The 23,200-nt window shown below is 37.1% G+C and overlaps 1 protein-coding gene and 2 pseudogenes across 4 annotated transcripts in view; 1 reads left to right on the top strand and 2 right to left on the bottom strand.

The window, feature by feature from the left end:
- Nucleotides 1-23,200, bottom strand: part of ACYP2 (acylphosphatase 2) — a 350,111-nt gene that overhangs the window by 261,922 nt on the left and 64,989 nt on the right. Inside the window, exon 1 of one of the 4 annotated variants that reach the window (XM_077134225.1) lies at nucleotides 6,926-7,233. The exons of the other annotated variants lie outside the window; for them this stretch is intronic. The gene's annotated coding sequence lies outside the window, so the exon portion shown is untranslated. Of the gene's footprint in view, nucleotides 1-6,925; nucleotides 7,234-23,200 lie in introns of those variants that run through there. 4 annotated transcript variants of the gene reach the window in all.
- On the bottom strand, nucleotides 4,514-6,841 carry LOC143660820 (islet cell autoantigen 1 pseudogene; annotated as a pseudogene).
- Nucleotides 6,979-23,200, top strand: part of LOC143661119 (uncharacterized) — a 54,132-nt pseudogene continuing 37,910 nt past the window's right edge.

The following is a 23,200-nucleotide window of genomic DNA, read 5'->3' as shown; positions in this document are numbered from 1 at the left end:
TCTTACAAGCAGTGGGACAACCAAAGCAAAGTCTGAGTCCCCAGTCTTGGTGTTTGTACATATGAAACTTAACCCCACAAAGGATAGGTTAAGCCTACTTAAAATTAAGCCTAAGAATCACCCCCAAGAGAACCTCTTCTTGCTCAGATGTGGCCTCTCTCTCCAGCCAACACAACAAGCAAACTCACTGCCCTCCCCCTGTCTATGTGGGACATGACTCCCAGGGGTGTGGACCTTCCTGGCAATGTGGGGACAGAAATCCTAGAATGAGCTGGGACTCAGCATCAAAGGATTGAGAAAACCTTCTCGACTGAAAGGGGGAAGAGAAAAATGAGACAATATAAAGTGTCAGTGGCTAAGAGATTACGAACAGAGTTGAGAGGTTATCCTGGAGGTTATTCTTACACATTAAATGAATATTTAGATAAGGCGTAATGGTGAGGCTGGAGTGAACTGCCTGAAAATGTGGAGCTGTGCTCCAATAGCCATGTTTCTTGAAGATGATTGTATAATTATATAGCTTTCACAATGTGACTGTGTGGTTGTGAAAACCTTGTGTCTGATGCCCCTTTTATCTATCTTATTGACAGATGAGTAGAAGATATGAATTAAAAATAAACAAATAATAGGGGGAACAAATGTTAAAATAAATTTAGTAGATTGAAATGCTAATGATCAATGAAAGGGAGGGGTAAGGGCTATGGTATGTATGAATTTTTTTCTGTTGTCTTTTTATTTCTTTTTCTGAATTGATGCAGATGTTCTAAGAAATTATGATGATGAATGCACAACTGTATAATGATATTGTGAGTTATTGATTATGTAACAAGAATGAAATGATCATATGGTAAGAATGTTTGTGTTTGTATGTGGTTATATGTTTCATAAAAAAAATGATTATGGTGAAGAATACACACTATGTCATGATATTTTGAGCCATTGATTGCATACCATGTATGAACTGCATGTTTCTGAAGATTTGTCAATAAAAATATAGTTAAAAAAAAGTATTTACAAAGTCCCCTTGGGGGAATGACGAGAAAGGGAGAAAATCCAACTTCCCTATGTGGAGAATTCCATATATTCGTACAAGCAGTGGGGACAGCCAAAGCAATAGGCTGAGCCCTCAATCTTGGAGTTTGTTCATATGAAACTTATCCCTGCAAAGGATAGGCTAAGCCTACTTAAAATTAGGCCCAAGAGTCACCCCCAGAGAACCTCTTTTGTCGCTCAGATGTGGCCTCTCTCTCAGTCACCATGGCAAGCAAATTCACTGCCCTCCCCCTCTCTATGTGGGACATGACTACCAAGGGTATAAACCTCCCTGGCAATGTGGGACAGAAATCCTAAAATGAGCTGGAACTCAGCATCAAGGGATTGAGAAAAACTTCTCAACCAAAATGGGGAAGAGAGAAATGAGACAAAATAAAGTATCAATGGCTGAGAGATTTCAAACAGAGTCAAGAGGTTATCCTGGAGGTTATTTTTACGCATTATATAGAAATCACCTTTTTAGTTAAGGTATATTGGAGAAGCAGAAGGAAGTGCCTGAAACTGTAGAGCTGTGTTCTTGAAGATGATTGTATAATGATATAGCTTTCACAATGTGACTGCATGATTGTGAAAACCTTGTATCTGATGCTCCTTTTTTCTACCTTTTCAACAGACGAGTAAAACATATGGAATAAAAATAAATAATAGAGGGGATAAATGTTAAAATAAATTTAGTAGATTGAAATGCTAGTGATCAATGAAAGGGAGGGGTAAGGGATATGGTATGTATGAATTTTTTTCTGTTTTCTTTTTATTTCTTTTTCTGAAGTCATACAAATGTTCTAAGAAATGATCATGATGATGAATATACAACTATGTGATGATATGATGAATTACTGATTATACAGGTAGAATGGAATGATCATATGGTCAGAATGTTTGTGTTTGTTTGTTATGTTTAAAAAATTAATTAAAAAAAAAGAAAAGTAAATCCATGGAAGTACTCTACACTGAGTAAACTCTGTAAACTCTAATTTAACCATGGACTAGAGTTAATAGCACAGTTATAAAAATGTACTATCATCCATTATAACAAATGTTCCACACTGATGCAAGGTGTTAATAATAGGGTGGTATATGGAATCCTATTTTATTCATGATTGCTTTGTAAATCCACAAGTTCTCTAATAAAAAAGTTGAAAAAAAATTTTTTTTTATTTTTTTAAATACAAAAAAAACACCAAATAAACGTAAACATTCCTATTTTGATCATTCCATTCTACATATATAATCAGTAATTCACAATATCATCACATAGTTGCATTTTCATCATCATGATCATTTCTTAGAACATTTGCATCAATTCAGAAAAAGAAATAAAAAGACAACAGAAAAAGAAATAAAACGAAAACAGAGAAAAACAAAACATATACATACGATACCCCTAACTCCTCCCTTTCATTGATCACTAGCATTTCAAACTAAATTTAACATTTGTTCTCCCTATTATTTATGTTTATTCCATATGTTCTACTTGTCTGTTAACAAGGTAGATAAAAGGAGCATCAGACACAAGGTTTTTACAATCACGCAGTCACATTGTGAAAGCTATATCATTATACAATCATCATAAAGAAACATGGCTACTGGGACACAGCTCTATATTTTCAGACAGTACCCTGAAAAAAATTTTTGACCAAAGAAAAATCAAGATAGAGGTATAAATGTATTAAAAGAAACACAAAAGTAAGGGTAAGTATTGTAGAGGTTCCTAGATTGTAAGCTCTTACAGCAGGCAGATATATTTAGCAGTTGTAACTGATATTTCTAAATTCTGAGATACTGAGCTACTTATCAGTAGCTACTCATCAGTAGCTCGGTAGTTGTAACAGTAGAGAGGGGGCATACACCAAAGGCTTTTGTCCTTGGTTGTTATCTAAAACTTTGGGTATTTATGTGACACCTGCGATTCAGAGTTAGAGCACTGAAGCTATGAAAGTCAGCATTACCCCATTCGGCAACTGTTAAAAAGAGCTGAAACAGTGATCGACTATGTCTAGAGATATAGATGAAGCTGATCTGGATAGGACTAAGGTAAATCAGAATATTGGGTAAAGGATGATATGGCCCATATTTTCAAACTTCAACCTCTGTGTGAGACCAAGCGGAGAGATGTTTATTTGGTGCAAAATTTATATTTTGGGTAGCACATTATCTAATTTAACTTCTATGATCAGTTGACTTGAACACCATAATTACATGAAATCTTGAATAGAGTGTGAAATCTTGTTGGTTAGCATGATGCTCTGATACATCCCAGAATAATTTGGGCAGAGAAAAAAAGTAGTTGCAAAGTCCCCTTGGGGGACTGGGGAGAAAGAAGGAAATATTCAACTTCCCTATCTGGGGAATTCCTAATATTTTACAAGCAGTGCAGACAACCAATTCAACAGGCTGAGCCCTCAATCTTGAGGCTCACCTCTATGAAGCTTACTCTTGCAGAGGAGAAACTAAGCCTACTTATAATTATGCCTAAAAGTCACCCCAGAGAGCCTCTTTTGAGCTCAAATGCAGCCTCTCTGTCTCTAAGCCAGCTTGGAGGGGAACTCACTGCCCTCTCCCATACATGAGACATGACTCCTAGGGGTGTAAATCTCCCTGGCAATGTGGGACCTGACTCCTGGGAATGAGCTGGGACCTGGCATCATGGGAATGGGATGCCATTCCCATGATGCCAGGGATGCTTCTTGACCAAAAGGGAGAAGAGATAAATGAGACAAAATAAAGTCTCAATGGCTGAGAGATTTCAAACAGAGTTGAGAGGTTTCCTCAAGGTTATTCTTATACATTATATAGTATTATGGTGTATTGGAGTGGCTGGAGGGAAGTACCTGACACTGTTAAACTGTTCCAGTAGCCTTGATTCTTGAAGAAAACTGTATAACTATATAGCTTTTACAGTGTGACTATGAAAACCTTGTGTCTGATGCTGCTTTTATCCAGGGTATGGAGAGATGAGTTTTTTTTAAAAAAAGGATAAAAAATAAATAATAAGGGGAGATAAAGGGTAAAAACTGAGTAGATAGAAATACTGTGGGTTGATGAGAAGGAGGGATAAGAGGTACGGGATATATGAATTCTTTGTTTTCTTTTATTTCTTTTTCTGGAGTGATGCAAATGTTCTAAAACTGATCATGGTGAAGAATATACAACTATGTGATGATACTGTGAGCCACTGATTATGTAATATAGTTGGACTGTACATGTGTCGCTATTTCTCAATAAAAATATTTAAAGAAAAAAGTAAGGGTAGTTATATTAACATTGTATATAAAGAGAAGTACATAATTGAAAACCTGGTGTAATATACAATGTAATTAAAATACAATAATTTATGTTTATGTATATGTTATGTGTTAAATATAAACATATATATTTATGTTTATATATAAATTATATACAGTTGCAGGCTATAGTTAAATAGAAATAGTTAAATCATCATACCCATAGCAGTAAAAAAAAAAACCCAGACAACTTTCAGGGTTTAGTATAGGCAACTGTTAAGTATTATATTTTTCATGCTCTTTGGGAACCATATTTGCCCACTCTTAAGGGATCCAGATCTGTCCACTGCCATCACTCTAGGCCTAGCCAAAAGGCTCCTTATACCCTCTCACTCTCCCTCCCCAATCTTTCTCCAGGTCAATCAGTTCTTCAAAGACCCTTCTTCAAGGCGCTCTGGGCTTTTTTCTGCTAAGGTTGGGAAATAAAACTCAAATCTTCCCATTGAGTTTTTATTTTTTTTAGTTTTTTAATTAATTTTTAATTTTTAAAAAAATATATAACAACAAACGCATTCTTAACTTATGATCATTCCATTCTACATATATAATCAGTAATTTACAATATCATCACATAGTTGCATATTCACCAACATGATCATTTCTTAGAACATTTGCATCAATTCAGAAAAGGAAATAAAAAGACAACAGAAAAAATTTCATACATACCATACCCCTTACCCCTCCTTTTCACTGATCACTAGCATTTCAATATAAATTTATTTTAACATTTGTTCCCCCAATAATTTTTTATATTCCATATGTTTTACTCATCTGTTGATAAGGTAGATAAAGGCAGCATCAGATAAAAGGCTTTCACAATCACACAGTCACATTGTGACAGCTATATCATTATACAATCACCTTCAAGAAACATGGCTACTGGAACACAGCTCTACATTTTCAGGCAGTTCCCTCCAGCCTCTCCATTACATCTTGATTAACAACATGATTATCTATTTAATGCGTAAAAATAACCTCCAGGATAACCTCTTGACTCTGTTTGGAATCTCTCAGCCATTGACACTTGATTTTGTCTCATTTCGCTCTTCCCCCTTTTCCAATTGAGTTTTGATATAAAAATCAACTGAACTTCTACAGTAATTCAGAGTTTCTATATTTGACATATCCAAAAAGTCCTATTTGAATCTTTCTGCTACATTACTATGATTGCATCCACCCAGGCTGCATGTTTGGACAGAGCATAGGACCCTGCAGCAAGAGACCTGGCTACTGGTCCTTTCTCCACCACTAACTAACAATGTGACCTTCTTTGATTAAGCCTCTTGGCCTCTCTAGGCCACCATTCTGCTTTCGTAGTATAAGTCTTTTATATTTGGGTCTAAAAAATCTGCAAAGAAAGGAATCCTGAACCTGTGTGGGTCTGGGGTCTGGCTCCCCTAGGGTCACTGTTGGAACTGGCTCCTTCAGCTGACCGTCTTCAAATACAGCAGCCCACTCTTTGCTGAACTCGCCCTTTTCCAGGGATGAAACACTGAAGATCTCACTTAGCAGCAGTAGGTCATCTTCTGTCAGCACCTCCAGCTTCCATGGTCCCTGCTCCTGGGCCCAGGGAAGTATCTTCCTCAAGGTTTCACTTCTATCATTTCATCTATAGGGATGTCCTGAGCATGCATTATGTGTAGAGCTTCTGTCTAAGGCAAAAAAATTATTTTCTCATTTTCAGTCTTAGAAATAGAGGATTCTGTGCTCTGGTTTTCATCCTCTAATTTAATTACTGACTTAGTTCCTCCACTGCCACTTCTGTACTGTCCTGCTGGGTACTGTCCTTCTTTCTTTCTCAAACAGTTTTTTCATAGGGTCTTGTAAATTCTTTAACATAGTGAATTTACATTGTTGGTAACCTTTGAAGCTCTCATGGATTCCATGGTGCGAGAAGTCTCCAAAAAATGAAGCTGAGTGGTCTGGTATGTTGCTAACATATGAGACAAGTGGTTGTATCTGCTTGCTCTAAGAAGATTCACTTTTTGTCACACATCAGTCTTCAGTTTGCAAAGTTTTTCGTTTCTTTGTTTTTGCAAGGCGTACTTGTGTTTGTACCTTCCTGAAATTCTGCATTTGCTTGTGGAGGTCTGGCTCAAGCTCCTGTGATTGTCCTTCATCCATAATAACGCCCCATAAAGATGCCCCTCCGAATTCAGCCCAGCCCGGTTCCATGCGGTTCACCCTCAGCCAAGTGTCTGAGATGGCCAGATGCCAAAAAGTCTCCACTTCTTGGTGAAATCCACACTAACGATTTTGCAAGGCCAACCACTGCTGGGAAGAAAAGCACAAGGTCTGTCCTGTGGCTTGCCGCATTTTTCCTGCTCTGGTTTTATCTTGGAAGCTTCGAGATCAAAAAAATTTCCCAGTTCATTTTCTTCTTGAGACAAGTAACATATCCTCTTTCGATAAAGGACAATTGCTTTAGACAAGTCCAAGTTCACTGAATGACGTGGAACAGCTGTAGTTTGGCATCCAGTTCTGCCTCGGAGGTAAACACACATTCATCTTCCTTTCCCCCGTAGTTTTTATAAAGGCCTTTTCTGTTTCTCAATACTTCTATTGCATTTTATTTACAACTGACTTACCTTGAGCATATTAATCGTGTAAGTCCCAGGAAGAGTAACACTTTCCTCCTGACATGTTTTCTTCTTTCTCTACTGTTGATGATTTTGAGAGAAGGGGCAGGGGACAAGCAAGAGAGGGTAAGTTAGATGCTATCTCGGAGCCCGGGCCCACAGGAGCCTCTGGGCCGCGGTCAGAGCAGCCCTCCAGGTCTCTCCTCCGACCTCAGAGTCAGCAGGATGCGAAGAAAGGAGGCGGAGGGGGCTCAAGAATCCGCCCTGCCCGAGGCGGCCCCCACCCACGGGAACAGCCTGGAGCAGAGCGGTTGCATTCTCGCATAGCTGCGTGAGGGGGGGTGGGGCGCAGCCTCAGGCCTGGGTGAGAGTCGCCCCCAGTTGTCCTCCCTGACTCATTGTGGTTTTATTTGGGTTTTCCTAATGACTAATGCCATGGAGCATCTTGTCACGTGCTTAATGGGCATTTGTATATCTTTTTTGGAAGAAATGTCTATTCGGAACCTTTGCCTATTTTTGATTGGATTTCTCTTTATTATTGAGTTGTAATATTTACTAATATATTCTAGGTCAAGTCCCTTATCAGATATAAGATTTGAAAAAGTTTTCTCACATTCTATGAGCTGCCTTTTCCCTTTTTTTTTGGATGGTATACTTTGAAGCATAAGTTTTACATTTTGATGATGTCCAGTCTATGTATCTTTTTCTGTTGCTCTTTGTACTTTTGATGGCATGTGTAAGAATCCATGGCCTAGTTAGTACAAGGCCACTGAGTGTTATACCCATGTTTTCTTCTACGAGCTTAGTAGTTTTAGCTCTGACATTTGAGTCTTTCATCCCTTTTGAGTTGATTTTTGTATATGGTGTTTGATAGGCATCCAACTACATTCCTTCACCTGTGGATATCCACTTGTGCCAGCACCGTTTGTTGAAAAGACTATTCTTTGCCCATTGAATGGTCTTGGCACTCTTCTCAAAAAACAGTTGACCATAAATGTGAGGTATTTCCTTCAACGCTAAGCTCTGTTCCATAGATGTGTGTCTGTTTTTATGTCAGTAGCACATGGTCTTGATTACTGTAACTTTGTAGTAAGTTTCAAACTTAGTAAGCATGAGTCCTCCAACTGTGTTCTTTTTTCAGGGTTGTTTTGGCTATTCTGAGTCCCTTGAATTTTGAATTTTAAGATCTGCTTGTCCATTTCTGAAAAAAAAAACAAAAAAGTAGTTGGTTTGGACAGGGATTGCAAGAACAACTTGGGGAGTCTGGCCATCTTAACAATATTAAGTCCTCTGATCCATGTCTTTCCTTTTATTTAGGGCTTTAATTTCTTTCAACAATGTTTTTTAGTTTTCAGACTATAAACTCTGCATTTCTTTGGTTAAATTTATTCTTAAGTATTTAAATCTTTTTGATGCTTTTGCAAATGGAATTTTTAAAATTTCATTTTTGGATAATTCCTTGCTATGTCTAAAAATGCAATTGATTTTTGTATATTATCTTTTGTATATTATCCTCAATCTTGCCAAACTCGTTTATTAGCTCTAATAGTTTTTGTGAATTGCTTAGGATAGTCTATATAGACGATCATGTTATCTGCAAATGGAGACAGATTTACTGTTTCTTTCAAATCTCAAAGTCTTTTTCATTTTCTTACCAAAATGTCCCGGCTAGAACCTCCAACACAATGTTGAATAAAAAGTGTTGGAGAGTACATCTTTGTCTTGTTCTTGATCTTAGCGGGAGAACTTTAGATTTTCACCATTAAATATGATATTAGTTGTGGGTTTTTGTAGATGCCATTTATCAGGTTGAGTAAATTCCCTTCTATTCCTAATTAGTTGAGTGTTTTTTTATATGAAGTGGTGTTGGATTTTGTCAAATGAAAAATAGGCTTTTCAAAGTGGTGAAGTATATTTTATTTTCCATTAGGTATCACAAAAAAATTAGATTGTATAGTTTATAAAGTAACCACTGCATTAATTAAAGAAGAATTTCCCTGAAACTCAGATAGCTTAATTGGTGTTTTCTTCACTAACTCTGAAATAGTGGATGTTAAATCATGCTGGAGTTGAGGATACATAAAAGAGCTAAGGAAGCAAGAAAAAATCCTTGCTGTATAAGGTAGAGTGGCAGCAGTTAGTGTATTCTGGTTTAGTGTGAAATTCACCCTCATGAAATGATTTAACCCATGTTCAACTTCAATTTAAATCACTGCAATGATTTAACCGTAATTAGGATTTCAGAATCCTCATTATAAGACATTTTGTCAAATATGCCCACAGACACTTGCAGAACAGTGTTTTATTTCTTAAGAAATAGCTTTAAGCTACCCCGTGAAAATAATCTAAATTAATTATTTCCAGCACAATGTGATCTATCTTTTATTATAAAGCTGCATATTTTAGTGACTAATGTGTTTTTAAATACACATAATATGCTAACTACAATTATGCCAGTCACATGTCTAAATTCAAAAACTTATTGGAGACGGTGCGACAGTGGCTCAGTGGCAGAATTCTCTCCTGCCATGCCAGAGATTCGGGTTCAATTCCCGGTACCTGCCCATGCAGAAAAAACAAAACAAAAGAAAACTTATTGGCCTGCTAGCATTTTCATCACCTGGTCACCCTCATTATGCTTCTAAATATGGGGGGAAAACATAAATTTTTCCATGCATCCTGTGTTGTGCTTCACTTGGTCAGCAAGGGATGTTTGTGCAAGTTCTTGGGAAAGTAGAGAGTATGGACTGGCAGGCAGATTATCCCCATATATGACAAAACCACATCACCTTATCTCCTGGTTCAGTTATATGAATAGCTCAGCCCTTTGATTACTGTTATTGGGCATATTATTATGCTAACTGTTCATTTCAGGGATCTTATAGGCAGCAAATGGCAAATACTTCTAAATGGAAACTGAGGTATCTCAGATCAGAACTTGACTAATTTCCAATTTCTGACATACCACGTGATACTAGAATAAGAACTATGCTTTAGCCATCTCTATAGTCCTTGGAGATCAATACAAAGCAAACCCAATTCATGTTAATGAATGAATAAGCAAAAGATTACTTATTTATTACATAAAATAAGTTATATTGTTGATTCATTAAGAATTGCCATTTTGCATAGTTACATAGCTAACAAAAAAACCCACACTATTAAATACCACATTAAATCCTTATTTCAAATATTTCATAGACGTTCCTGACCTGGTTGAAAAATTACTTTTGATCCCCCAGTGTGTGTCATCTATTAGTATTTGGTTAATTGTTCTCAACAACTCAATGGTTTTCTTTCACACACAAAAAAATCCTCTTGAGTTAGAAATATACTCCTACTTAATAAAACAGCCCAGATCTGCTGAAGATGTCCCACCCACAAGCCCAAAGTTTATGCTCTCCTACATAATACTATATAATGTAATAATGTTATATAAATTAAGCCAAGCAAGTATATTTAAAATGAAATTTCATTGCACCACCTAAAATGGCTGTACCAATAAAAAATGCAGCCTCTTTCAAAGAACCTGAATAAGAGCACTTATTTTACTAACCACAACCGAATAATGTATTAGTTAAGATGCCTTGGGCACATGTAACAGCAAACAGTGCTATGCTTAGCAAGAGCAAAAAGAGGGGATTTATTATAAGTACACAGGAGTCTCATGGAACCCTGTCTTAGTTTGCCAGAACTGTTATGACAAATACCACGGAATGGCTTGGCTTGAAAAACAGCCTCCTCACACTTTTGGAGGCTAGCAAACCAAAGTATTGCTAGGCCATGCTTTCTCCCAGAGTCTGTAGAGTTCTGGTATCAGTTTGCCATCAATCCTTGAGGTTCCTTGGCTTGTAGATGCAGGTCTCCTCTACCACATGGTGACCTCTGTCTCCTTCTGACTTATCCTGTCTGCTTCTGAAATTCCTCTGCTTAAAAGGACTTCAGGTATTTTGGATTAAGGCCCACTCTGATTCAATCTGGCCTCACCCAAATAGGATCTTCAACAGTAGGTTAGTTCACACCTACAGAACTGGGGGTTAGGACTTGTACATGTCTTTGTGGAGGACATGGTTCAATCTACAGCAAACCCAATGTCAGGACTTCAACCGGATACCAGAAAAAGACTGGAGAACTGAAAAGCCATCAGAATCCCAGCAATTACCTTCTCTGGACCTATTTTATCCTTCTCTTTCTGCTGAATAGCTCTCTCTTCTTAATCCACATGTGAGGGAAAGCAATAGCTTTCCCCAAAACTCATAAAATTTACTTATGTACCATGGCTAGACTGACTCCCTAAATCTCAAAGTCAATTCTCTGGAAAGAAAATCTGATTGCCCCATTGGATCAAGTGACTACCTGAGATTGGAAGTGGACAGACAGTGCATTTTGCTGCTTTCAACCCATGCCTGTGAATAAGGGGGTTCTTTGTAATCTATGAAGACACACCAAATAGTGCCTACCATAAGTGGATAAGACTGAGCAAAATCAGTTCTCTCAAATTCAACAAATGATGTTATCCTTTCTTTCATGGGATGGAATGACTAAACAAGCAGAGAAAAACCCAAGAGTGTCACATAAATTGATATTCATCCACGTCATTCACAGTGTAAGAATACACTGAGCTGGCTCATCAGTGACATATTCAACTGGACAATTTCCATGCCAAAATACACCTATAAAATGAAACTGCCATAAACATGTGTTTACTCACTTTCCCTCAATGTTTTGCTTAAATCCTATGGGTTTATTTTATATTATTTAGCAAATAGGGCTAAAAATATTTCATGCTTGAGAGGACTAGGAGAAATATCAATATAATGACTCAGCAGGCATACTCATTTGTTAAATCCTATCTTCTCTGTATAACTCCTCCTTCTCTTTTTTTTTTCCCCCGCCCCCTCCCTGCCCTCCCTCCTTCTCTTTTGATCCTTCTCCCAATCTTTAGGGGTATTTGGACTATGCCCATTCTAACTTTTTAAAGTTGGAAAGGGATATCAATAATATGGGAAAGGGGGGATGGAACTAGTTGATGTTCTGGAGAGGCTGGCGCCTCTGGATTTCAGGACATATCTGGCCTAGGAACCCATTTGACATTGTAGGTTTCTGGAAAGTAATCTTAGTACACAAAACTTTTGTAGAATATCAGATAAAGCCCTAGGTGATCTTTAGGCTTGAAAGGAATGGTTTTGGTTGGAGTGTGACAAGCCCTGGTAATTAGCAATATCTAGCTGAAGCTACCATGTAAGAGTAGCCTCCAGAATAGACTCTCAATTCTGTTTGAACTCTCTTAGCTAGGAAAAGGCAAACAATTTAAGTATCAATTTTAAGGAGTCACTAAATTGATAATAATGTATGGTTTTGTTAAGTTACTTTCCCCTGAGAGTTTGCTAGTCCATAGTGTGGACTATTTTGTATGTATGGAATATTTTGCAAAGAAAAACTTAAATCACTTTCTGATAAAAATTCTAAGTTGAGGTTTTTTTAAAAAAGGGATTTCAGGTGCAGTTATCATAGACTTTTCCCCTTCATGGTAAACAGAGCTCTAGGAACATTTAAAACTCATTATTTTTTCCTATTGGATAACAATTCGGGCTAAGTATGCTGTCTCTCTAAATGTATTCTCCTAGTCTCATCTTTCAGCGTTATCTGCTAAATTTAACCACAGATGCTTAAGTTACATTTTTTCCCCATAAATGGTGATAAGCAAAGATATTCTAGAGAGTAGAAGTACACGGAGCAAGGTAGAAATGAATCCTGATTTTGTTTCTGATTCTGTGTCTGACACTGGAGAACTTATTTCAGCTTCTTGTTCTGTAAATTATATACAAAGGCAAGCATCCCAGCCAGGTTGTATAAAGAGAAAAAGTCCTGAGGATTTGACAAATGTAGAAATTGCCATGGGGGTTGGTTTTGCTGTCAGTGATGTTGTTCTGCTGATGGAAACCAGCACGTATAGTCATCCTTTGCCCTGTGCTTGACTTCCAGAAATTCACCTTTAGAACCTCAAATAACTTAATGATGAGATTTACATTTATAGAATGCTTTATAGTTTATAAACAGTTTCTGAAAATGTTAATCATTTAATCTTCACAAACATTTTACAAAGGTGATACCATCCAGAGGCTCTGGGAAATCAAGTGATTTGTCCAAGGTCACACAGCATGTAGAAAAACCAAGATTCAAATCTCATCTTTTCTAGTCTGGAGGCTACTCTGATGCAAGCTTCAGCTAAGCATTGCTACATATCATGGTTTGCCAAACCATTCCACCAACCAAAACCATTCCACCAACTCTAAAGAACACTTAGGGCTCTATCTGAGATCATACAAAGGTTCCATGCACTATGGATACTTTCCAGAAACCTACAACCTCTAGATGGGTTCCTAGACCAAGATAAGTCCTGAAACCCAGAGGGGCCAGCCTTTTCAGAACATCAACTAGTTTCATCCCCCATCCCATATTATTGGCAGCCCTTTCCAACGTGAAAATGTTAGAATGGCCATAGCCCAAATACCCCTGAACACTGGGAGAAAGATCAAAGGAGAAGGAGAAGATATAAAAGAGAAGACAGGATTTAACAAATGAGTATGACCCCTGAATCAGTATTTTGATTTTTTTAGTCTCCATTGTCTTTGGAGTAGCTAGAAGGAAAAATTCTTTTTCACAATAAAAAAAAAATCTCATCCTTTGACTCCTGGTCTAGTGTTCTCCCTTTGGTGTAGTGGAGCTTGTCCAATGTTTTAAAAAGCTTCTGATCTCATTTCTCATTCTGACTTATTATAAGAGAGTTATGCTGAGGAATCCATTAAAAGTGTTTAGACAGCTTTCCTGGATGGATCAGAGCTCCTTTACCCACTCAGATTTAAATTTCTTTAACTATTTCTTTAACTCCTCACCCTACTCATTAATTTATTTGTATATGCTATCTCTGTAAGAATACAAAACCACATGTCTTTCATTTCAAAATAATATAATATAGTTATGGTGATGAATATACAACTATGTGACACTATTGTGAGCCACTGATTGTATACTTTGGACTGTACAGTACATGAAGATATCTCAATAAAAATATTAAAAATATATATATATAGTATAAACTGGATTGATACCAGTTGAGGGAACACAGAATAAAGGAGAGGAGCAAATGGTAAATCTGATAGTTTTGTGGAACAGTGATTTGGCATAGGCGTACTTCTGAGTTCAAAGTCGAGTTTCTAACTGTGGGCCTCAATTCCTTTATGTGTAAAATGGGGTCAGCAATAGCTATTTCACATAGAGTAAGAATTAAATAAATATAGGATGTGGCTGTATGTGTATAAATACATATTTATTAGTGGTTGGCAGAGTAATTGGTTTAAAATAAATGCACAAATATATAGAAACTGTATGACTTTGGCTGGGGAAAGTTATAAATAAGTCAAATTCAAAAGAGCCATTAAAAATAGCTGGGCTTACAGTAGGAGTTGAACACCAGCAAGCCACAAATATTAGTTTCACAATTTTCTGATTTTAGGTATTGATGTAAGTGCTAATAATAGTGGACTTTAGCCAATAATTCATTCAACTGAGAATGCATAAACACAGTCCAGAGGGATATTTCCAGTTATAAAATTCAGAGTTTTCTCATGAATGGAGATGCTGCATATCACTTTCCAGCTACTGCCTTGTTAAATGTTCTATTCACCCAATACGTGGAAGAATCAAAGCCCATGCATGACAGATGGCAGCCCAATTCTGGCTTCTTTAAAATGGTTTCCTTCCTACTCAACTACTAGCCCAAGGATATGTTGAAGTGAACTTTGCAGATGAATCCTCAGCACTGACTACTACTTCAGGTGTGCCTCATGACCAACTGTGTTTCTCATCAGGCATGATAGCCAACCATTGAAACATGGTCTGAATTCAGAATCTGAATCCTAAAAAAAAAAGTATGTGCAATTTTTTATATATTTATGCCAGCATATTATAAAAGCACATAAGGATTAAAAAAATCATTTTGATCAACCATTAAGTCATCCGTAGCAAATAAGGCTTTAAACAAAGTCAGTGGACCTCATGTAGTCAATGCCCAGTTCAGGAAGCAGAAAACATAGGACTAATCTTGATAACTCTATTTACCTTACCCGCCCTCACATTCAGTCATATCATTTTCACTTGCTAAATAACCCTTAAATCTATCCACTTCTCTCGGTCTCCACTGCTACCTACATTAATCCAGACCTGCTCAATGAAGTTCTCTCCAAATGGCAAATTTGGTCCTGTAACAACAATCATTCTATTCCCACTGCTTAAGAGCCTTAAATTAATTCTCTTTGTTCTTATCAAAAAAAAAAAAAAAAGTCAGAGCACTCAGCATGGTCAATAACATGCAACGTGACTATCTGCATTCTCAGTTACCAGCAAAAGAAGTCAACTTTGGCTGATTTAAAGAGCAAAAAAATTTAATAAAATGAGGTTGCCAGTAGGAGGAAATTGACGCTGGCCCATTTAGACAATAAAGAAATTTATAAAAGTTTATAAAAAAAAAAAAAGGTTATGAGCCACTAGGAAGACTGGGGACCCAGCTGAGGAAATGGGTACCAAGGATTGTACCAGGTGACAGGTCGCAGGGGATGAAGCTCAGGCCACAACCCCTCTGCCCCTGCAGCAATGGCCGAAACTAAGGGTCCACTGACTACTGACCCTTTCCCTTCCCCCTCTTGCCAAATGCTGCCCGAGGTATGCCAGGGCAAGAAATAACATCAAAGAATGGTATGACTCCATCAATAAGGAGCAAACAGGTCAGGACAGGCACCAAAAAAAAGGAAGCAAAAATACTAGCCAAAGGCAATCAGACAAGTCACCAAATGCAGAATTCAGGACCAATAAGGGACAGCAAACTTTAGAGTATAAAAGGAGAAACACATCACAACGCAGGTGGACATTTTCTTGAAGAAAGTGTTCCTTTACCCTTTCCCCCTCCCTCCTTCCTTTGCCCCCTTCCCTCCCTCCTTTACAATAAACCCCTTTCAACCTCTGCTTCTTGCATGGTTATGAGTGTTGGACCGAACCCCCCCCCCAGTTTGTTCTAACACCACGAACATCCTGAAAACCACTGCTGGAGCCACTGCCATACCTGCCAAGATCAGAAGAGAATTCCACACTGTTCTGCTTCTGGATTCTGATCCAAATATTGAATGACTAAGCCAGACCTAACTACCTGGACTGCTGAGCAGCTGCAATGGCAGGCTGACTTGTCTCCCACTAAAACTCCGTAGGTGGGGAGTTTCCCAAATTTAAGAAGAGATTTCAAATGCTGAGCACCCAAAGGGAGTGAAAGTAAGAAAAGAAAAAAAGAAATACAAAGGTCCAGTCTATCCTCTGAACTATGATTTGGCTCTTGTCTCCCTTTCCAGCATTTCAACTGTTCCTGTAATGTTCCAGCCACACCGGCCATCTGTAACAAAGAAATTAAGACTTAAGGGATAATTATGGTTGCTGAACCATTAGATAGATGTTTTTTCTTTATATATTATAGAAAAAGTAAACTCCTGAGCTTACTGAAACTGAACCAGTCTCACCCTTGTTTATACTGACTATTGTAATAGCTATTTTAGGCTGGCCTCCACCCTGTGGATACTTACTGTTCTAATGGTAACAATTCCATCTCCCCTTGATTGAATCCTTGAAAGCTCTAAACTCAGGAGACAGATTTATGGGCCGCTGAGCCATCTGATCTGCTTCACGCCTAGCAATAAACTCTTTCTCTCTTGAAACCCAGGTGTCTCAGGAATTGGTCATTTGAACTGCTAGAAGAGAATTCACCACCTCTGTCACTTCAAACATTTCCACTACAGGGCTCTTTGCTCTGCCTAAAATGCCCCTTCACCACCAGCAGCCCCACCCCCCCTCTCCCCCCAGTCTAGGATAGTGTCTCTGTCAGGGATGGGTTGGGGGGGGCGGTTGGGGGAAAGGCACACTCAAGAGGTAAGTTCAGTGAAGAGACCATTTATAAAGCTGTTGGCAGGGTTGAAGGACGTCAGCCCACTGTAATGAAGCATTCTGGGCAAGTAACAGAATGAGGTCCTTAGCATCCCAGGCCTAGAACCCAGAGGGAATAGGTGTGGCCTTTAGCAAATGAAAGAAGCCAATTTATAGGTTGGCAGGGAGGGAGAAGTGAATAGCTTGATTTCTTTTACTCCCACCTTCTAATTTCCTGCTGATGCCTCTCACTGGCCAAACCCTATGTGAGGTTCTGGCTGGTTGCCACAGAGGCAACCACAGAGCCGGGTAGAGAAACACAGAGAGTGAATCTGGAAGGGCTAATGGAAAAAACTCAACATGGTTTTCTTTGTTTTGGATTTTTGTCCTTAAAGGCACTCATCTCCATTTGTAATGATATAATCACAAATTTGATTTAGGGGGTGGGGAGGGCAGAGGATTAATAGGTATCTTCCCCACGGGTTATAAATTCCCTGATGTCCTAGATTTTGGTCTGTTCACCATTGTTTCTCCAGGGATTAGCATAGTACCTGACACATAGAAAGGTCTTGATAACTATTTCTTTAATTAATGAAAGTATCTAAAATATGGGATATTGACACTTTAATAGCTAGAAATACAGAAATCATATCTCCCTACTTCCTTGTCATCCAGATTTTGTCTCCCAGTTTCTTCTTTTCTCCACCTAATAAAATGGTCTGTACTGCAAAAATCTCTGAGACTCCGCCTAGATTGAGCTAAAATTCTAACAATTTAGTTTTATTTTGCCCAAAGTTTCTTTTGCTAAATAAATATTTCTAGGTAATTTGTTGAGAGCTCATTCTGTGTCAAGAATGTAGAAAGCTAATTTACTTCGGCTTCATGATAACCAGAAAGTCTATATTGCAATGTACAGCAAAAATTTTGTTTAAATCTCTTTGTCTTTGTGCTATATTAAAGTATGCCTTGAAACGGGCATAATGCCATATGGTGAATAGCATATGGTAGATGACAGTCCTTATTCATATGGAAAATATGCTAATGACATCCTATACAGGAAATAAAAATGGAACCAGATTTATTTTCCCTATATAGGTTGATCTGGTTTCATATTCTAAAAATACTGATTTCCAGTGTCACAGATGGCAAGAAATGAAAGGCTGAACAAACTTGGCTGGTGTGTGGGGTCAGTTACAAAATAATCTCACAGAGTAAGACGGGAAATGAAAGTCAAAGTAATGTTGGGGGATGACAAGAGACATTTAGAGCAGCCCCTGAGCTTTATTTATTAAAAGAATCCTCTTATGCTCAGATCTGCCCTAAACCCCCCAAAACCCATGCCTACTTGTGGGAAACAGATTCAGGATCCCATAAATATTACGTCATACACTAGCCTTATGGGTTGTGCTTATTTTTACTGGCTAGAGTTCTATAGGCCCAATGCCCCCTTTTTATAACAAATATTTTTTAATGCGTCCTTTACTATCCTGAAATGAAATTCATAGGTAATACAATTTAACTACCTAAATGATATCTTAAATCAATAAAAGCTTTGTAGTGCTATTTAATATTTTGTATAATTGTATACTACTTCGATACATTTTTATACTTCCCCAATACAAAGAAAAAAAAGAGAGAGAGAGAGAATAAATCTAGAAAGTATGCATGCTTTTGCTTGTATCATGCATTAATGTTAACATTTCACTTAGGGCTATTTCTCCTCAGAGACCCAGCATTTGCTGAATTTACAAATAGACCATTGCTCCATGGGCCCTGTGTAAGCGACCAATACGAGAATTTCCAAAGACTTACTCACAAAGAAAAAAACAATATAATCTCTACTATTTCCTGTGTCTGCTTAATGAATATCCAAAAGCATGAGATATGATTTTTAAATACCTGTTTTCCAAATGTTCACTTATTCACCACATTTACTACACCAAATCTGTTTGGCAATTGATAACTGAACGAAAAGCCTCCGTTGCTCTGCTCTGTCTTGATCTGGTTCTCACTCAACCTTTTCTAAGATCATGACCTCATCATGTCACCCAGGGCCTCCTCTCCCCTGATTCTTAATTTCTATAAGTCACACATTTCACCTTATAAATTCCAAATATTCAGTATTCATTAAACCACAAAAGTATTGTATATGTTTTACTAACAACAAATATATGTTACATGAAGAAGCTTATAAGTTCAAAACATAATAATGTTGCATATGTACACATTTTGCATGCTTCTAATAAAATGCAGTTTTCTAATAGACTGAACAAAGTCTATGAGTGCATACCTAACAACAAACAAGATTTTAGATTGAATTAGCCATATATAGGCTCAATGTTAACTCCTTAACAGAGGAATTTTCTCCTCAGAATATTTCTAATGGGTAAATTCTATCATCCTGAGGATAATTTTACATACAGAAGTTTTCTGATAACTGTAAAGGGAGAAAAATAACCATTAAATTTCAGCATTTATTCTAAAAACTTATTTTAGCAAATTGTTGATTATGTGAAAACAGTTGAAGAACAAATAAAATGTTCTCCATCCATGGTTATTTGCTCAAGTTTATGACTTGACCAAAAACAAGCTCTGGTAATAACATAGATTTATTTATAGATGGAAAACAAAATATATGAGAACGATATGAAAAAGTTTATCACCAGGCAACACCAAGGGGCAGATTGCAGAGTTATCTTATGAAATTAATCAATCTAGATGGTCAAGTTTATGGTTCAAGTCAAAATTCATATCCCTTCTCTGTCAACACATATACCTGAGGCCAGTGGGTGGGGAAGGATGATACTAGAAAGCGATCTTATTTAAATTATATGGATAAAAGCTGTATTTTTCATTTAATTTGCAAAATCAAATTATACTTCAATTTAGGGAAGGTTACTTGTAAATTATTTGTCACACACTGCTCCTTTGAATTCTTTTTTTAGATTATATTTCTTCTTTGTTTTTTTATTTTCTTTTTTTTCTCCTTTGTAGTCTTAATATAGGAGCCTACCGAAAATATAGTAAAAAGCTATTAAGATACTAGTGACAGATAGTAAGCAAAATGTCTTCAGGTATAAGATGCATTATACTTAGTATTTTCTGATTAAAAAATCTTGACCCAGATAAGAAGAAATATTTTTATGGAGAAAATAAGAAATAATTTGAAATCAGGACTGTCTTAGATCCAGGAGTTATCATTATTAAAAATATATATCATAATAAACACTGGTGAGACATCATTCAATCAGAGAATTAAATGAGGTTGCATTTTATACACAGTTCACCTTCAAAAATGCAACTGTACATTCTTAGAAGAAAATTTAAAAAAAAGGAAATGTAAGTCATGCAGACAATTGTGCTTCTGCCAAACTCAGTAAGCACATACCCTTGGCAATGGACACTATCCAACTTAAACAGGTCTGTTCCTATTGACAATCCTATGGAAAAAATTATGATTTTATTCTAATCATATCCTTGACCATGGCCCAGAAGTTAGAAACAACGAGCAGACGATGAGTGGTAAGGTCTTCTTTCCTGTCTGCCTGATCTACAGATGAGCTCAGTGTGTCCTGCCTAGGTAAGCAGCCTGACTAGTTCCACTGGTGTCTTGCCTGGTTCCACTGCTTACTAATATACGGATCCTCTTCAAGTCTGGGCCTCATTCTGTGGTCAAGATGGTAGGAGATGGCCACCTTTTTTCCCTGCTCCCTGAAGAATTTTTCCATATAGATCTCTCTCTCTCTTAAGGTCTACTGCATTAGTCCAGAAAGAGAATGCATTTTGGAATAAGAAGGATCTGGATTCGGGAATTTACATAACTCTCAGAGATTCTATTTCTATGTCTATACAATGAGAGGACTTATATTTATGAATAAAGCTGTGTGTTTAGACAATACATGTTATAGAATAGATACTTAATTTGAGTTAGTGCCCACTTTTTCCCAGCCTGACTTCAAAATTAGACTCATGCCTGGAACACTTAACAGCTTTGCTCTCTCTGCCAGATTGACTTCTGGGAGCATATAATTTGCTGAACAGCAGATGTGCTTACTGTGCCTTTCGCTATTATGTATTATTTGTGGAGAAGACAGGAGTAAAGAAGACAGGTTTTGGAGTCAGACGTATGCCCTTGAGAAAGTCAATTAACTACTTTGAGCCTCTATTTTTCATTTGTAATACAGCAAAATAATATTTTAGCTACCTCACAAGACATTTTGTGGGGATGAAACATGCTAATATATATCAAAATGTTTTATGAACTATAGAGTACTATGCAAATATAAGTAGTTTTATTATCATTAATCTTTTTCTTACCAAGTAAAACAACTATTTTATTTTGTTCTTGTCAATAACTAAAACTTTATCACAGCCCATTTAAATGAAAAGTGAAAAAGATAGCATTTGTATATAATAAAGATGATAATGTTTACTCTTCCAACATAAGAACAGATTATATCAATGAACTGAGGAATGAAGAAAAGATAAACTTAGTAAGCTACTACTACACTTTCTATTCAAAACAGACATGGTTTCTGCTTATTTGAAAGCCAAACAAGCTGTTTTCTATAAAAATTTTAGAAAAATATTATCATTATTTTTATTATGAGTAGTGGAATTATTATAATTAACACTTAATTTTTATTATTCCTTACAGATGACTTTGGAAAAAGAAGAACTTATCTCATTTAAGAAAAACTAGACATTGCAAAGCCAGCTCCTTCTTATACTAAAGAAAAGGTAAAGTTAATAAATGAATATTTAAATAAAGAATATCAGCTAGAGAATTAAAATACAATTTCTAGTCTGAATTCTGACACAGACAACTCCTTGTGCTAATCTCCCTAATTTACTTAGCTTGGTTTTCTTTTCTCAAAAGTGGTTCCTAACCTCGGTTGATTAATAAGGATAAATACAGGGAAAAAAAAGGGAAAGATATCAAATCCTTTAAGAAGAAGACTCTTATATTCACATAAGTTATCTGTTCTTCCCTTTCCTGAGTTGAATAATGTCCCCCCAAATTTTATGTCTACCCAGAAACTGTGAATGTGACATTACTTGGAAATAGGGTCATTTTGCAGATGTAAGCGACTTCAAGTGAGGCCATACTGGATTAGGGTAGGCCCTAAACTCAATATGACCAGTGTTCTTATAAAAAGAGGGAGATTTGAGCATAGAGACACAGATAGGAAAAATGGCCATATGAAGATGGGGACGGAGATTGGAGTGATGGGTCTGCAAGCCAAGTGTCACCAAAGTTTATCAGCAGCTATCGGGAGCTAGGAGAGAGGCATGGAGCACATTTTCTCCCAAACCTTTAGGTGGGAGTAGCTTCATTTCAGACCTCTAACTCCAGAACTGTGAGAAAATAAATTTCTGTTGTTTCAAGCCACACAATGTGGGGCACTTTGTTATTGCACGTCTAGGAAATTACTAAACTGCCTTCTTTAGGTATGCTCTTGTGAGCAATCACCTCACCTTGATTATGTTCCTTATTCTATGAGCAAAATTGCCACAGAAATAAACATGTGAGGCTATAGGCATGGTCTAGTTAATGAAGGAAAATTTTGAGGAATTTTAGAGGCCCTTGGTTTCTCTCTTTAATTAGAACATGGTTAACATACAGTACTGCCATGTTGAGAATACTGTTAAAACCACATCTGTCTTATTTTGGCACAGCTGTGATCAAAGATATCACAAAATGGGTTGGCTTAAACAATGGGAATTTATTCATTCACAGTTTCAAAGGCCAGAAGTCCAAATCAAAGTGTTGGCAATACCATGCTTTCTCCAAGAAGACTGCAGCATTCTGATGCTGACAGCTAGCAATCCTCGGGGTTTCCTGGTTTGCATCTCTCTGTTTCCAATTACATGGTGAAAAGTCCTCTCTTTTCCGGCTTCTGTGACTTTATCATTCTCTTTTGAAAGCCTCTAGTAATCCAGATTACCATCCACACTCGTTCAGTTGGCCACAACTAAATAGGATTTTAGAACCTCTTATTCACAAATGAGTCCACACCCTGGCTAACTTAAACCTATTCAAAGATACTATTCACAATGTTTTTACACCAACAGAAATGTGGATTAAGAAATGTCTTCTTAGGAGTACATACTTCAATCTACTACAATATCCAAGTAAAATCCAGAAATTAAAATCACTCATTATCTCATTCTGTAGACTAGGAAAAACAGCACATTCAGGAACATTAAAGTAAGGTCAAGCTGTCAGCAGAATCTCATAAGAACTTCAAATTTCCTTTACAGATCCAAGAACTTCCTTTTTAACAGAAAATTAGAAATGCTTTGTTAGCATATACAAAG

This window comes from Tamandua tetradactyla, chromosome 17, assembly GCF_023851605.1.
Source record: "Tamandua tetradactyla isolate mTamTet1 chromosome 17, mTamTet1.pri, whole genome shotgun sequence".
NCBI classification, from domain to species: Eukaryota; Metazoa; Chordata; class Mammalia; order Pilosa; family Myrmecophagidae; genus Tamandua; species Tamandua tetradactyla.
Note: the sequence above shows the minus strand (reverse complement) of the source record. Positions and strands in the feature narration are given on the sequence as shown.